Source organism: Rhinoderma darwinii, chromosome 1, assembly GCF_050947455.1.
Source record: "Rhinoderma darwinii isolate aRhiDar2 chromosome 1, aRhiDar2.hap1, whole genome shotgun sequence".
Lineage (NCBI taxonomy): Eukaryota > Metazoa > Chordata > Amphibia > Anura > Rhinodermatidae > Rhinoderma > Rhinoderma darwinii.
Window position 1 is genome coordinate 501447862 of NC_134687.1, and position 16979 is coordinate 501464840.

Below are 16979 nucleotides of genomic sequence, written 5' to 3' on the forward strand. Positions count from 1 at the left end.
TTTTACTTATATTTTTTTAAGAAAGAAATGGTGAAAAAGTGAGTTTTACATTTTTATTTAACTTTTTTATTTATTAACTTTATTAAACTTTATTTTTTTACTTTTTTTTACCAGTCCCACTAGGGAATTTCACTATGCGATCGTCCGATCGCTTTTATAATACACTGCAATACTTCTGTATTGCAGTGTATTACTGCCTGTCCGTGTAAAACGGACAGGCATCTGCTAAGCCAAGCCTCTGGCATGGCCTAGCAGGCATTAACTGGGGCAGACCTGGGGGCCTTTATTAGGCCCCCGTCTGCCATAGAAGTTACCGACACCCTGCGATCACACGCAGGGTGCCGGTGGGGGGAGAGAGGGAGCTTCCTCCCTCTCTCCAAAACCACTCAGATGCAGCGCTCGCTATTGAGCGCCGCATCTAAAGGGTTAAATGAGCGAGATCGATACTGATATCGATCTCGCCCGTTCAAGCAGGGCTGCTCCCTGCTCTCAGCTACCTCTGGTATCTGAGAGCAGGGAGACTTAGGGTATGTTCACACGTAGAGTCAAAAACTTCTCAAAATACGGAGCTGTTTTCAAGCAGCCCCTGATTTTCAGACGTTTTTTGAGCAACTCACGTTTTTCGTGGCGTTTTTTGCGGCGTTTTCACAGCCGTTTTTAGAGCTGTTTTCATTGGAGTCTATGAGAAAACGGCTCCAATTACGTCCCAAGAAGTGTCCTGCACTTCTTTTGACGAGGCTGTAATTTTACGCGCCGTCTTTTGACAGCGACGCGTAAAATGACAGGTTGTCGGCACAGTACATCGTAAAGCCCATTGCAAGCAATGGGCAGATGTTTGCCGACGTATTGGAGCCGTTTTTTCAGACGTAATTCGAGGCGTAAAACGCCTCCATTACGTCTGAAAATAGGTCGTGTGAACCCAGCCTTAACGGCTCCTTGCTCTGTTTATTTATTCCCATGCAGCGCCGTAGAAAGGCTATTGCATCGGAACACAGCCCGTTAGTGGTCGCTGTAAAAACACTATGGGGCGGTCACTAACGGCTTAAAAGTCAGAACTATTAAAATATCACGTTATTTAACCCACCATGCAAGCATTGCTGTTTTTTGGTCACCTTGCTTCCCCTCAAAAAAATTGAATGAAATATGATCAAGTGATCAAAAAGTTGCAAGTACCACAAATGATACCAATAAAAACCACATCCTGCCCTGCAAAAAACAAGCCCTCACCGCTCAATCGACGGAAAAATTAAAAACTTTCGACACAATACAATTTTTTTTTAGCAAATAGTTTTTTCTATGTAACTGTAGTAAACATAAAAAACTATAAAAATTGGTATCGCCTTGACCTGAGGAATCGAATTACCATGTCATTTTTAACGGCATCCGAGTGGCACCCGATAGTCTTCACTTCAGCGGGTGAATCGGGTCCGTGAAAACTGACCTGATTCGTGGAAAGATAGGACTTGTTCTATTGGAACTGATTTTAAAGAGGCTCTGTCACCAGATTTTGCAACCCCTATCTGCTATTGCAGCAGATCGGCGCTGCAATGTAGATTACAGTAACGTTTTTATTTTTAAAAAACGAGCATTTTTGGCCACGTTATGACCATTTTTGTAATTATGCAAATGAGGCTTGCAAAAGTCCAAGTGGGTGTGTTTAAAAGTAAAAGTCCAAGTGGGTGTGTATTATGTGCGTACATCGGGGCGTTTTTAATACTTTTACTAGCTGGGCGCTCTGATGAGGAGTAACATCCTCTTCTCTTCAGAACGCCCAGCTTGTGACAGTGCAGATCTGTGACGTCACTCACAGGTCCTGCATCGTGACGGCCACATCGGCAGCAGAGGCTACAGTTGATTCTGCAGCAGCATCAGCGTTTGCAGGTAAGATCGACTTACCTGCAAACGCTGATGCTGCTGCAGAATCAACTGTAGCCTCTGGTGCCGATGTGGCCGTCACGATGCAGGACCTGTGAGTGACGTCACAGATCTGCACTGTCAGAAGCTGGGCGTTCTGAAGAGAAGAGGATGTTACTTCTCTTCAGAGCGCCCAGCTAGTGAAAGTATTAAAAACGCCCCGATGTACGCACATAATACACGCCCACTTGGACTTTTACTTTTAAACACACCCACTTGGACTTTTGCAAGCCTCATTTGCATAATTACAAAAATGGTCATAACGTGGCCAAAAATGCTCGTTTTTTAAAAATAAAAACGTTACTGTAATCTACATTGCAGCGCCTATCTGCTGCAATAGCAGATAGGGGTTGCAAAATCTGGTGACAGAGCCTCTTTAAGTCTCAGAAATTTCTGCAACAAAATCTGCCGTGTGTCTCTTCACCTTTAGGGCGCAGTCACATGTGGCGTAGTTGCTTTGTATTTTCTAGCCTGTGGAAAACGTTATAATGTAAGCCGATGAGAAAAATATTCCGCAATGCAAGAAACTGAGAAATCTGGCTGAATTGCGGAATATTTTTCCCATAGGAATAGTTTCCCACAGCATATTTTTACACTGCAGAAAAACAAGGAATATATACTATGTGTCACTGTAGCCTTACTGAGGTATTCTTTCCTACAGGCATGACTTGATGGGAAGAAAATTTTCCCTCACAGAAGAGGGTAGAACGTGGATCATGTACAGGTCCGTAATACGGAACCCCGGGGACGGAAGAAAAAGAAAAGAATGTCGGAACGGAGCAACGGGACCGTCAAAAAAACTGAAGTGTGCATGGCCCCATTGAAATGAATGGGTGAGGGTGCTAGCCGTCAGAAAAACGGATATCACCATGAAGAAAAAGACTGAAGTGTGCATGAAGCCTTATGAGCAGTTATTCGGACCTTGGTGTAATATAGTCGGAGGCTCCTGGCAATGTCCCTGTAATCTGCCTAGCATCAGTTCATGTACATTCCGCGCGTCTGCGTCCAGCAGGGGTCCACATTCCCCCAACCCATACTGTACAAGACTTCCCGTTCACACCTCCCTCCTCACATTACTTTCCCACAGCTCGCACTCGTGAATGAATCCCCGCTGACGCCCCGCCTCTTTGCACAGAACCACTGTCTGTCTTTGTTTCTGTCGGCTTTGAGCATGGACTATGATTGGTTCCTGAACGTGTCAATCAGAGTTGAGTCCCTGCCTCCTCCCCAGCAGGTCAATGAATTGACAGAGCTCAGAGCTCAGGCAGCTGTAAGACCTGGGAAGTGAGTGCTAGGAATCTGCTGCGGCTGCTCAATCTCTACATTATATTTCTGCTTCAGGAGTTTCATCAAAGGAGTGTAAAGGGAAGAGCTCATTCACACCGTTCTCCTCCACCGCTGATAAATGCCGCTTTTCTAGGGTGAGTATCTAGTATTTCTGTGCATTATGCTCTGTTGTATACTATAGCTCACATATACATGTGTTTCTGCATTTGCTTGTATGGTGTCTGTGTATTTCTGCTGCTGCAAGAAAATGTGATGGAGGGAATTTATCCAACTGTCCTTGTAGGGTCAAGAAAATGTAAAAGAAAAATTGGCCACGATTGTCCTAGTGTTTTTTTTTTAAATTATTTTTATTTTTTTTGCATATGCCTTTATGTGGACTCCTAGATTGAACTTGACGGATCCCTATGTAACTATGCATATGAATTCCATGACTACAGTAGTTGGAAGTGACCGCAATGTGGAGCTTGTGACATCTGTCTAAGTGCTTAGCATGTCCCTGATGCTCCGATCAGGCAGATCCAGCTTTGCGGGGGGCTGAAGTTCTGTGCTAATCTTGAACTTCTCCCTTGAATAATCGCAGCAGGGGGTCTGGTCTTTGTCGGGGTCTACAGCTTGCTTTCGTCTAGGTCTGTATTACTTTACGATCATTTACAGCCCTTTAAATGCAGATTGCTCCTGGGCTGCTGCTTCTTCTGCTTGTCAACCCATCTCTTAAAACACCACATTCAACGGTGATTGACAGGATCGGGGAAATCCTCAAGAGTTTAGACTATGAACACTTCTTGTTGTATAGTCGGTGCCAATGTGCTCCACATTTTAAGTGATGATCACACTGAATCACTGTTACATGGTCGGCGGTGACTTGTATCATGGTCTTTCTAGTCACTGTTTACAAAAAGAACTTGATTTCTTGAACTTTTGGGAATAGTTTGGCTTTTTGTTTTCGACGCCTATGTGCCAACTCCAGTCTGTAGCATCTGAAGTGTTCTTCTGGGCTGTCGGAAAACTGACACCTCCTGTCTTTATTCTAGATCTACCTGTCATAAGGTTGGCAGCGCTAATAATATTGTCACTTTTCCATGTTAATGCTCCAGTGCGAAGTTAAAACTTTAATTTAAAAAAAAAAGCATCTGATTGGAAAGATGGTACAAATGTATGTAAACAAAATGTATATATTGGGATCTATTTATCAGGACTGCAAAGTGAATTCTACCAATCTGCATGTTCTCTTTTCCCTATTGGTGACTAGATGGCACACCGTAAACTCTGCATCTTCCTTGAAATGTTTCTGCTAAAATCGGTATAATGTAAAAGTGAATGTATATTGTTGGTATAGTGTCTCGATCACCTTTTGATATATGACTTGTAAAGAATGAAATGAGAAAACATAGGGCCGCCATCTATCTTCTTACCTGCATCGTCTACTTTCTGTCATAGGGCTAATTGGCTGGAAAATATTGGCTAATAATTTGATATAAAGTCTGCCCCGTGCAGCTGTAATCTAGAAGCCGCTTTCATACATTCGAGCCACCTTATCAATGCTCAGCTCCATGCACATGACAGATTAGCACAGGAGCTCTGCCAAGTGTGGCTTGGTAATATGTCACCTTCGAAACCCTGAGTATTTATTTGCAAACAGCAGTGATTTGCGGCTACTAATGCCTATCATACACGGGGATGCTGTTCAGATGACCTTCAGGACCTCATTAACACTTTGTAGGCTGGAGAAGCCATGCACTGCATAATAAATTGTAGAGAGGCCGGCGTCCTAAGCGTATGCATAATAATATGGACAAATTTTACTAATTTGTAAACCATTGAATAAAATGAGCAACTAAAAGAGAATATTGATTGTTGCTATAATTATCTTCTGTGCATATTTTTATCCCATGTATTAAAATATGGTGGAGTTTGATTGTATCTTGTGATGGGGAGAGCAAAAAAGAAGCACAAAATATTGCAGCCTAGGAGTAGACGACTGAACAGATGGCACAGTGTCATAGCTTCAGTGGATGTGCACATACTGTTGATGTATTTAAAGGGAAACTGCCAGCATTATTGAGCCATCTAACAGCTATTGAACACCACCGAGATCGGGCCGTGAAAAACGGTCCATGTGTCGGTGGATTTCCTGCCCCGACCACAGTACAGGTGAACGGAGCTCCTGGCATTGTAGACATTTTATGATGCTAGGAGATTCTGCCTTCTCACGGAGCTGCTGTTCTGTACCGGACAAAATCATACGGTATGGAACGGCCGTTCTGTGGGGAAGCAGGGAATCTCCTAGCATCATAAATGTCGATAATGCCAGGATTCCCAATTCACTTGTACCGTGGTCGGGCCGGGACTTCCACCGACACACGGACCATTTTTCACGGCCCGATCCCTGACGTGTGCAAGAGCAGCAAGGCCACATGCCCACTTCAGTTCTTTTCTTCAGGGTGCTATCCGTCTTTTTTTTTTTTTTTTTAACGGATAGCACCCTGACACATTCATTTAAATAGGGCCATGCACACGTCCGTTGTTTTAACGGAACCGTGTGGCCGTTCCGACAAAAATAGGACAGGTCCTACACAGTCTCGGCCTTTTCATTCATTTGCTTCATTGAAACAATGGACTGCACACCGAAGACAGCCGCGTGCGGTCCGTGTTTCACGGATCCGGAATTAGCAGCCGTACGATGGCCAACGAAAGTGTGCATGCGGCCTAAGGCAGACAACCGTTTTAACATTGCTGAACATCCCTAGGAGGATAGCTTTAGTATGGACTTTGTGTAAAGTAACTGGCATCCTGTATAAGCAGTCTAATCTAGGACGTTGCTATTTTTTTCTCCTGGTCCTCACCATTGGTCATAGTGCAGGCCAAAAATGAAAAAAAAAAATCACCTCAATTTATCTTAATAAATTGTCTGCTAAACAAAGTATAACATGAAAATGAGCACAGAATGTGTTAGTTATGTTGCTAAACCAGAGGATGATGCACCCATAGCCTGCAGATCACTTGTCCCCTCAGAGTCCCCTGTTCCACCTCACTAATAACTGGGGGGCGCCTGACCATTTGAGAAGCACTGGTCTAATCATTAGCAGCCCTTTCTATACAAACCTGGGGACTAAACACTAAATTGAACTCCATTGATCTATTTCCCTGAACAAATAGTTTGCTGTTTTTGATAGAGCGACAGAGCAAAACAGGTGTCATTTATGGATGTCTGTGTCTGTTTCTAAATCAATACTGTTTTCTTAGTATAGCAGAACACTGCCGGCCTGCAAGCAGACTGAACCACAATGTGCACTATTTATTACAGCCAAAAACCACGGGATGCTGGTTCCCTTTAGCCTACGCAACCTCTTTATCTTCATGGATCCCATATCAGGACATTGTTCCATTTTTATTTTTTAGTAGGGAAGATGATATAAGGACAAATCATATGTCAGTTAGTTTAATATTCTGTTACATGTTTGGTTGTACCTGAGCTAAATATTCTATATAGTGTATATTTCAATAAAGTCAAGCACTCGCTTGTAAAAGCTCATGCACACTGGCACAAAGTCTGTATGGCTCCTTTAGTATAAAGCCGTACAGGCTCCGTGTGTTCCGAGATATTGTCATATTCTCCCCTAGAAGCATTACTTCTGAGGGCACATTCACACGTGGCGGAAATGCTGTGGAATTCGGCTGTGGACAGTCCGCAGTGGAATTCTGCAGCAGCCGTTTTTTACATTTGTTTCTATACATTTTTAGGAATGTTAGTTCAGACGTTGCAGAAAATAACTGTGTGGAAATTGGGCTGCGGTGCAGAATTTTCCCTCCGCAGCACGCTCATGACGTTGCGGAGAAGAAGCGGAATTTCACTGCAGATTTCAGCCTTTGCAATGCAAAAACTGAAATCTGTGGCAAGTCTGCTGTGATATCTGCAACGTCTGAATTACCTGTCAAGTATGCAAATGTTGGTGCAGATTCGTTGCGTAATTGCCCCAAATCTGCACCAACATTTGCAGCGGAAAAATTCCGCCACGTCTGAACATGCCCTGAGAGGAAATACCTCTGTACATATGGAGTATGACGGAGCATGCCATGATTTTTTTCCTACAGAAAAAGCCTCTGGAGGAAATCCAGGCATATGAAGTAAAGACCTTCTGCATCTCTATGGCAGCACTATTCGGGCTCTGTATAAAACGTTGCTTTAATACTGTTGTGAGCCATTGAATTCCATTAGCCTATTCTTCGGTTAAATCTGTTTCTGATAAAGCCTTGTGACAACTAATATGATACCTATTACATAACTTACACTGGAAGTCACACAGCGCTCCTAAAGGGGTTTGCCCATCTTGGACATTTATGGCATATCCACAGGATATGCCATAAATATCAGATAGATGTGGTTCCCACCTCTGGGACCCGCACTTATCTGTAGAACGGGGCCACCAAAAAACCCCATTTTACATTTCTCGGCTCCCGCTGCCTTTCTGATTACGCTGCTTCCGTAACTGCCATTCACTTCTATGGGAGTTCAGGCTGGGCGATTTTGCCAAGTCCTATGGGCGATTTTCGATTTTGAAGCTCAATTAGATTTTTTGCCATTAAATAAACTAAAAAAAATACCAAGAGATGATTTTAATTAATTCTTTTTATATAAATAACTTTTTAACATATTACTATAATAATTGTACGTAACATCACTGCTTTTAACCTCTGCAAACACTTTTTTTTTTTTTTTTATATATATCAGAAATACAATTGGAAAAATGTATATCTAATTGATTATAACTTCTGTTAACCTGTTCCCTGGCAGAGAACAGGGTAACAGAATCTTTAATCAATAATGCACTGCATGCACTAACATGCTTCTCTGCCCGTCACCACCTCAGCCGGTTTCAGACATTGCAGATGAGAGCAGTGTAAATTGCAGCAGGGACAGGTAGATGGCGCCGACCGGGCACTTTGGGGAGAGATGATATAGTGTCTGATGTCTGAGCAGGACAATGTGCAGTACCGACCGCACAATGGTGTTTTAAATAAATGACATTAAAACCGGCGCTCTGGCCGGGGTTTCCGCTCCTAGAGGGAGTCCCTGATGTCTCTGTCCATATATGGCTGTCCGAATTCCAAGTTGGTCAGAGATTCCAAATTGTTCAGCTCGCTGGAGAGTTGTAAAACAGAGACAAGTTTGTGGTTTGTCAATGTGCCTGCTCTGAAGAACCCATGCCCTGTAAACTTTATTTATACCCATTGTATGCTTCCTCATTAACATAGCGGGATTTAAACATTAACCTGTTACAAAGCAACAACACATTCCAAACTTCTATTGGCTATTAGGAATTATCCAATCAGCATTAGCACATTAAGGCTGAAGTTCCCCAAATATGGGGAATGCCTATATGTCTACAGCATGGGCTAGAACCAGTCTAAACCGGTTTTGGTTACTTTGGTCTACTCAGTGAACATGTTTACCTGAACTGATGTAACCCTGTGTATGTGATGACATGAACGCATTACCACTAGTCTCACATGACTATGATGCCAGGTGTCCCGTTCACATGTACCGTGGTCGAGCCAGGAAATCCGCCCGATACACGGACCGTTTTTCACAGTCGTGTGGAATGGTAGATGCAGAGCCGGGACAGATGAGGCGACGGGGTGGACCAGGCAGGTGGCAAGGTGTAGCTTCCTCCTGCACCATGGAGCCACTTCCTGATTAGATGGTCGGGAGTTACAAAAACAGCGTAGCTTGCTGAGCTACGCTGTTTCCATAACTCCCATTAGGGCAGAATTGTTAAAAAAAACAAAACCGAATCATCAGCGGCCTTGAGGGCCAATTAATCTAATTAATTTGATTAATCGCTCAGCCCTAATGGGAGTTATGGAAACAGCGTAGCTCAGCGGGCTACGCTGTTTTTGTAACTCCCGACCATCTAATCAGGAAGTGGCCTGGAGGCAGTGGGAGCTGAGAAAGGTAGAAAGGAGCTTAGGGGCCACCGTTCCACAAATAGGTGTGGGACCCGCACCTATCTGACATTTATGGCATATCCTTTGGATAATACCATAAATGTCCAAGATGGGGAAAACACCTCTAATTATGCAGTGGAGGGTGGATCCCCTGATTTTCCTGTTTTAAGTAGGCAGATAGAAAAGCTGGGTGAACAAATTTCACGGTGTATTTACATTAGTCAGGTTATATATATATATATATATATATATATATATATATATATATATATATATACACATACACATACACACACACACACACGTTTTGGACAGTGCCGCAATAGGTCTTTCATAGAGATGCATGAGGCCTCTACTGTAACTGATTTCATACAAAGGCATAAGGTGGTTCTTCCGTATGAATCTGACAGGAAAAAAATACATACATGGATACGATGACTGCTGCATACTAAAGGAGCTGAACTTGTTTTTGTGCTGCAATTGTAAAACTGTTTGCGATGCACCATTGCCAAATATAAGTAAATTATAGGCAAAGTTTGTGTTGAACTATATGGGACAGCAAACTCTCAAACTGTGTGAATCGATGCCGAGGTTTAACTTGAAACTATTGAGCCCCAATGTACAATGTTTAACAGGGCCCCAAATTATCATGCGTCAGGGTGCATGTTCAACATCTTCACCTCTACAGTTACTCTCATGGGCTCATCTGTAATGACTAATTTGTCTGTTCAGCTCACAAATTTTCTGCCATCACTGTTTGTAGGCTGCGCTTGATACCGATAAGTGTATTAAGGAATGGGGCTTGTTCTGTACAGTCAAAGAATTTTAATGCTATTTCATATAAACACCCCTTACTCATTTCCTCACATTTTACGGCCTCTTTTACAAGCATACTGCAAGCGTACGTAGGATTTATTATGGTTTGATGTAGCTCTGGACAGTATGTGTGTGTTACACCATATAGTGTCAGGAGACTGAAAGGAGATGGAGTAATGTGCCCCTATCACACCCACTTCTCCTCATTGCACATTATATTGTAGAAAAATATATAAAACCTGGAGATATTATAATAATTAATATTTGTATTTCCATGTTGGAGTCCGGATTTATTTGACCCTTACATGGGAACAAATAAGGCTAAATTCAGATATTACAGATGTTTTCCGCTGCAGATTTTTTAATCTGACACATATTTGAAAATCTCCAGCATGCCTTACAAAAAAAAAAAAATCCCCACGTATTTTTACTTTTGAATAGGGTTTTTTAAAACCTTCTACACTTTTATTGTAGGTAACATTGTTGGTGATTTTCAGTCCAGAATTCGCCACGTGTAAGTGAATTTTATCTTTTGGGCGACGCTTTGAGTTAAGCCTCATGCACACTGCAATATTACGTAAAGTTTTTGTGCGGATCCGTAATATGATGCTCACAGATTGCTATGGACCAATACTGTACCTCCACGTGCCTCCGATTTTTATACTAATTCTTTTACAGAATCTGTGGGAAAAGAAAATCATGGTGTTCTCCAACACATTGTATAATAGAGTGTCTCACAGGGAATCGAGATGCGGCCTGTCAGTGTACATCGCTTTGCAAATTGATAGATAGATGAATACTTTTTTATTTTCCTCAGTCCAAGACAAAATAGCACAACACACCTTTTTTGGCTACGTATGCAGAAGAACAGAGATGAAATTGTGTGGCGGAGATCATAATTGCATTTAAATGACTAAAAGTATTCTTGCCAAATTCCAGATTAGAAATAACACATGATGGGGTATTCCCACTTTAGATATTTATTGCATATCTACAGGATATGCCATAAATGTCTGATAGACACTCTGGACCCGTACCTACCTCTAGAAGAGGGGGGGGGGGGGTCATCCGATACTAGTCCTGCCTGGTACAGCCGCCACCTCATCCAGGCAGAGCGTGAATGGAGAGGTGGCTGTGCATGCGCAAGGGCGTGGCCGCCTCTTTATTCATTTTCCATCTGGATGTGGCTCCTGGCAACTGCATCAGGGGTAATAGGCGTCAGGTGCCATATCTTATGGAGATAGGTGCTGGTCCTAGAGCTGGGATCCGCATCTATCAGACATTTATGGCATATTCCCGGGATATGCCATAAATGTCTAAGGTGGGGTCGGGATAGCACTTTTAAGACATCAGTAGAAAATGTTAGCCAACACACGAGTGAACGTGGCCTTAGGGGGAGATGCTATTTATTTATCTACCTTGATGGGACTAGAATTACTTTTTTCTTTTGTTAGTTTATTGGTTTATAAAATAGCTAAAGGAAGATAACGATTCACGTACATTAATTTCACAATTCTGGTAGTTTGGTAAAAGTCAGCCAGCTAGCAGATTTCTTCATTGGGCTTTAGACATGAATGGAGTAAAAAATATCATGTAATTTAAAATTAGTAAGATATAGGTTAGGGAAAAAAAATGACTACGTTTCCTCATGTTCCTTGGCTCCTTGGAGGAGCCTTTCCCTTCAAAGCTCGGCTGTTTGTGCTGCAGATCTCCTCTTCCTCCTAATTCACCAACAGGAAGTTGTTATCGATGTCTGCCATGTTACAAATATAGTGGATCTGCAGCCCTGGCCTAAAAAAATTTTTCTCTACAACCTAACTTCTATTTATCTACTCCTGGAGCTGACATCAGCAGGGAGGAAGTAAAGGTCAGCAGTAATTCAAGTGTCCACGTGCTCTGCCCTATACTAAAGTGGAGTGTGCAAATTTAAAGAGGCTCTGTCACCACATTATAAGTGCCCTACATTGTACATGATGTGATCGGCGCTGTAATGTAGATTACAGCAGTGTTTTTTTTATTTAGAAAAACGATAAGAGTTCTGACCTATATTAGCTTTATGCTAATGACATTCTTAATGAACAACTGGGCGTGTTTTACTTTTTGGCCAAGTGGGCGTTGTGCAGAGAAGTGTATGACGCTGACCAATCAGCATCATACACTTCTCTCCATTCATTTACACAGCAGATAGCGTTCTTATTACATCACTATGTGCAGCCACATAAACACACTAGAACGTTACTGCAGTGTCCTGACAATGAATATACATTACCTCCAGCCAGGACGTGATGTTTATTCAGAATTCTGACACTTCGCTAACATAATCCCGACACTACAGCACAGCAAGCGTAATCTCGTTTGAAATGACCGTTTACAGCGTAATCTCGCGACATTATGCTTGCTGTGCTGTAGTGTCGGGATTGTATTAGCGAAGTGTCAGGATTCTGAATATACATCACGTCCTGGCTGGAGGTAATGTATATTCATTGTCAGGACACTGCAGTAACGTTCTAGTGTGTTTATGTGGCTGCACATAGCGATATAGCTATATTGCTATGTGCTGTATAAATTAATGGGGAGAAGTGTATGACACTGATTGGTCAGCGTCATACACTCCTCTGTACAACGCCCACTTGGCCAAAAAGTAAAACACGCCCAGTTGTTCATTTAAGAAACTCATTAGCATAAAGCTAATATAGGTCATAACTCCGTCAAAAATGATTGTTTTTCTAAATAAAACACACTGCTGTAATCTACATTACAGCGCCGATCACATCATGTACAATATACTGCACTTATAATGAGGTGACAGAGCCTCTTTAATGAACCCACCAAATGGCATAGAACTCTGCATTTTATTTCTATATTTCAAATTTACACACTTAGGAGGTGCATATCCTATAAGATTTTTAAGTGGATTACTGGACTGCAGCATCAAACTTATTGCAATTTTTTAAATCAAGGTAATATTAACATATGTAAAAATAAATGTTTTCATTTCAAAGCTGTCCACAGCCTTTAAAGCTTTAAAGGCTATGGAAACCTTTCACATGGAAAAAAGGATTTTTACAAATGATAGTGGTTACCTTCAGTTAAAAAAAAATTAACTATGTTTCAGGCTGCAGTCTGCGTGCCTTAACTCCTTTCCAGACCCCCTGATATGCTGCTTGCAAGCTGCACCTAGTTTCAGAGTTTTCTCATGTGGGGGTGTCCCATACCAGTAATACGTGCTGTATGTGTGGTCTGTGTATCTAGATTGCTGCTGCCTTCACCAGCTTTTATGTACTATCACAGCTTCATCCCTGTACTGCCATCGCCTTCTGTAGACACGAATATATCCGCTTTTATAATCTCCTTTTATCTGAGCAGACACTGTTCCTGAGGGGTTTGTTATTCCCCCTATCCTTCCACGCAGAGTCTAGGTGCTACACAGCCTGTATGATCTCTGCCTCCTACGTTGCTTTGATACTGACCTCCTGTGTGATCTGCCCTACCTGAACACTTAGGGTATGTTCACACGGCCAAATTTCAGACGTATACGAGGCGTATTATGCCTCGTTTTACGTCTGAAAATATGGCTGCAATACGTTGGCAAACATCTGCCCATTCATTTGAATGGGTTTGCCGACGTACTGTGCAGACGACCTGTTATTTACGAGTCGTCGTTTGACAGCTGTCAAACGACGACCCGTAAATTTACTGCCTCGGCAAAGAAGTGCAGGGCACTTCTTTGCCACGTAATTTGAGCCGTTCTTCATTGAAATCAATGAAGCACGGCTCAAGGTTTACGAGCGTCTCAGACGGCTCGTAAATTACAGGGAGGAGCTTTTACGTGTGAAACGAGGCAGCTGTTAACAGTCTGTCTTTTCACACGTAACTGCCTCTCAGCGTGTGAACATACCCTTAGATGCTTTCCCCTCTTTCCACACTCTGATCTGCGATTTACAACCTACTCGCTCTCCCTGTGCGCGCCTCTTAATAATTAGGTGTATCTCTGGCTGTTTGTGTGCCAGAAAGTCAGATTTACTCCAGCTAGATCTAGAGTAGACTTGCGATATAATTTACACCAGCTTCTGGTGTTAATTATAGTACATTAATCGGCCCACAGATCCCCTCGCCTCTCAACTATTCAATGACATCTAAACTATAGTACATGTTAGAAATGAGGGATATAGTTTATCTGTAAATCCCTGAACAGCAAAAACCACTGCTCCAATGCTGTATATAGGAATCTGTTCCATCCCAGTTGCTTCATGTGGAGAAAAATGCTCAATATTATCTGTGTAAATTGTTCTAATGATAGTAATTTTACTGTACTCAACATGAAGGAGAAATCTCCAATTGTTATTCTGTCAGAAGTATTCTACTCTGATAATGTGAGATTAATACATAGTTTATATGCACACGGTATTGCCAGATAATTGTCATTCTCTATGCTGTTTCTTGTTTTACAAAGTTTAGTAAAATGATTTTCAATGTATTAAAGTATAGTCAGCATAATGCTATTGTAATGATAGATTATATTTTTAAAAAATACATATACATTATGTGACAACTTGGGGACCACTTAGCTCATGGCATCACCATCTCCCGGGTGAGATGGTTGGCACACATAGAAAGTTCACTCCAAAAAGGTTTAAACCAGCCGCAGCTAGCTTTATTGTCTTCACAACAGCAGTCAGTGGTACAACAATAAACATACAAAATAAATCCTAGGCCGTCCAGCCTCTAACTAACACAGTGTCCCTCACTATGTGACACTGAGCCCTGTGCCCAGCACCTCAAAACCTTCAGTTTTACCTCACACGGTGGTGACTCTCACAGGCTAGCATGCCTGTCTTCCCCAGACTGAGAGCCCTGTGTGGACTGCACACACCTGATATAAAGAGCCATCTCAGGTGGAGCCTAACTAGGCTCATCAGACAGCCCAAGCACCAGCAGAGAAAACCATCTCTGCTGTACATGCTCCCTGGTTGCTTAACCCCTTGCGTACCTTTGACGTAATAGTACGTCGCTGGCCACTTATGCCAGCGTACCTTCGACGTACTATTACGGCGCAGGAATAAACTGTCACTATGTGAAATCACATAGTGACAGAACAGCGGCGGCAGCTGTCATTGACAGCTAACCGTCTCTGCTACCGGCCTGGGGACCAATTAGCAGTCCCCAATGCCGGCGATTGCTGTGATTGGTCAGTCTCTGAAGACTGACCAATCACAGCCGTCTGTGACGTCGTCTGCAGGAGAAAGCTCCTGTCACTTTCTCTGATCTCCTCATTTCTGTGAGATACGTGAGGAGATCAGAGAAAGCAGTGTAAAAAAAAAAACAAAACACTTTTTATTAACCCCTTCCCGAAAATGGGCGTATAGTAACGCCCTGAGGATGAAGCGGGCACAGGAGCTGTGCTCGCTCCATCTTCATCGGATGTCGGCTGTAATATACAGCCGACATCCCACTGCAACTACAGCGATCACTGTCCTCTCCGATCGCTGTAGTTTAACCCCTTAAATGCCGCTGTCAATAGCGACAGCGGCATTTAAGTGATTGATACAGAGGGAGGGGGCTCCCTCTGCACCCCATTGCCCCCCCCCGCGAAAAATCGCGGGGTTCTGATGGTTGCAATGGCAACCAGGAAGCCTAGCAACGGCTTCCTGGTTGCCAGGTACGGGAGCCTATTAGGTCCTGCCCAAGGCAGGACGTAATAGGCTCAACTGTCAGTTGTAAAGTGACAGTTACAATACACTGCACTACATCAGTACATACAGAAGTAGTGCAGTGTATTGTGCAGGGGATCAGAAGATCAGATCTTCCAGTCCCCTAGTATGTGTAAAATAAAAAGTGAAAAAAAAGTAAAAAAAAAAGTTTTAGATAAATAAATAAATACAAGTTTTACGTAATAAAAACAATAATCGCCTTGTTTCCCTGATCAAGCCCTTTATAATTAGAAAAAAAATGAAAAAAAAGACAAAAACTAGACATAATAGGTATCGCCGCGTTCGTATCGGCCTGACCTAAAAAAATATCATATTATTTATCCCGCACGGTGAACACCGTAAAAAAAATACCATAAAAAACAATGGCAGAATTTCCTTTTTTGGTCACGTTGTTTCCAAAAAAATGGAATAAAAAGTGATCAAAAAGTCGCGCGTAGCCAAACATGGTACCAATAAAAACGACAGTGTGTCACGCAAAAAATGTATGTACTCCGCACAGATTACATATGCCCCCACATTATAAACTGAAACACCAGTAAAACACTAAACAAAACTACTACCAAGCAAAATCTGCGCTCCAAAAGCCAAATGGCGCTCCTTCTGGGCCTGGCAGTGTGCCCAAACAGCGGTTTATGACCACATATGGGGTATTACCGTACTCTGGAGAACAGTTTAACAATTTATGGGGCGTATGTCTCCAGTGGTACAAGCTGGGCCCAACGCATTGGGCACTGAAATAGCATATATGTGGAAAATGTCAATTTTCAATCTGCAACATCCACTGTGCACTAATTTCTGCAAAACCTTTGGGGGTCAAAATGCTCACTACACTTCTAGATGAATTCCTTGAGGGGTGTAGTTTCCTAAATGGGGTCACTTCTCGGGAGTTTTCACTGTACTGGTACCTCAGCGCAATGCAACATGGCGTCAAAAACAAATTTTGTAAAATCTCCACTCCAAAAACGAAATTTCACTTTTTCCGTTTAGACCCTTGCCGTATGTCCAAATAGCCGTTTACAACCACATATGGGGTATTTCCGTAATCAGGAGAAATTGTGTAACACATTTTGGGGTGTCTTTTCTCCTGTATTCCTTGTGGAAATGAAAAATTCTGAGCTAAAGCTACAGGTTATATTTCACGGACCAATTCTAATAAAATCTATAAAACACCTGAGGGCTCAAAATGCTCACTACACCTCTAATTTAATTCTTTCAGGGGTATAGTCTCCAAATTGGGATCACATCTGGGGAATTTCTACTGTACTGGTACTTCAGGGACTCGCGACATGGCCCCCAGAAACCAAT

The 16979-nt window shown here is 42.4% G+C and overlaps 1 protein-coding gene across 2 annotated transcripts in view; it reads left to right on the top strand.

The window, feature by feature from the left end:
• Positions 1-2582: 2582 nt before the first annotated feature.
• The window catches only part of MARCHF3 (membrane associated ring-CH-type finger 3), a 253055-nt gene continuing 238658 nt past the window's right edge, over positions 2583-16979 (top strand). For both annotated transcript variants that reach the window (XM_075835997.1, XM_075835988.1), the window contains exon 1: positions 2583-3335. The gene's annotated coding sequence lies outside the window, so the exon portion shown is untranslated. The remainder of the gene's footprint in view (positions 3336-16979) is intronic.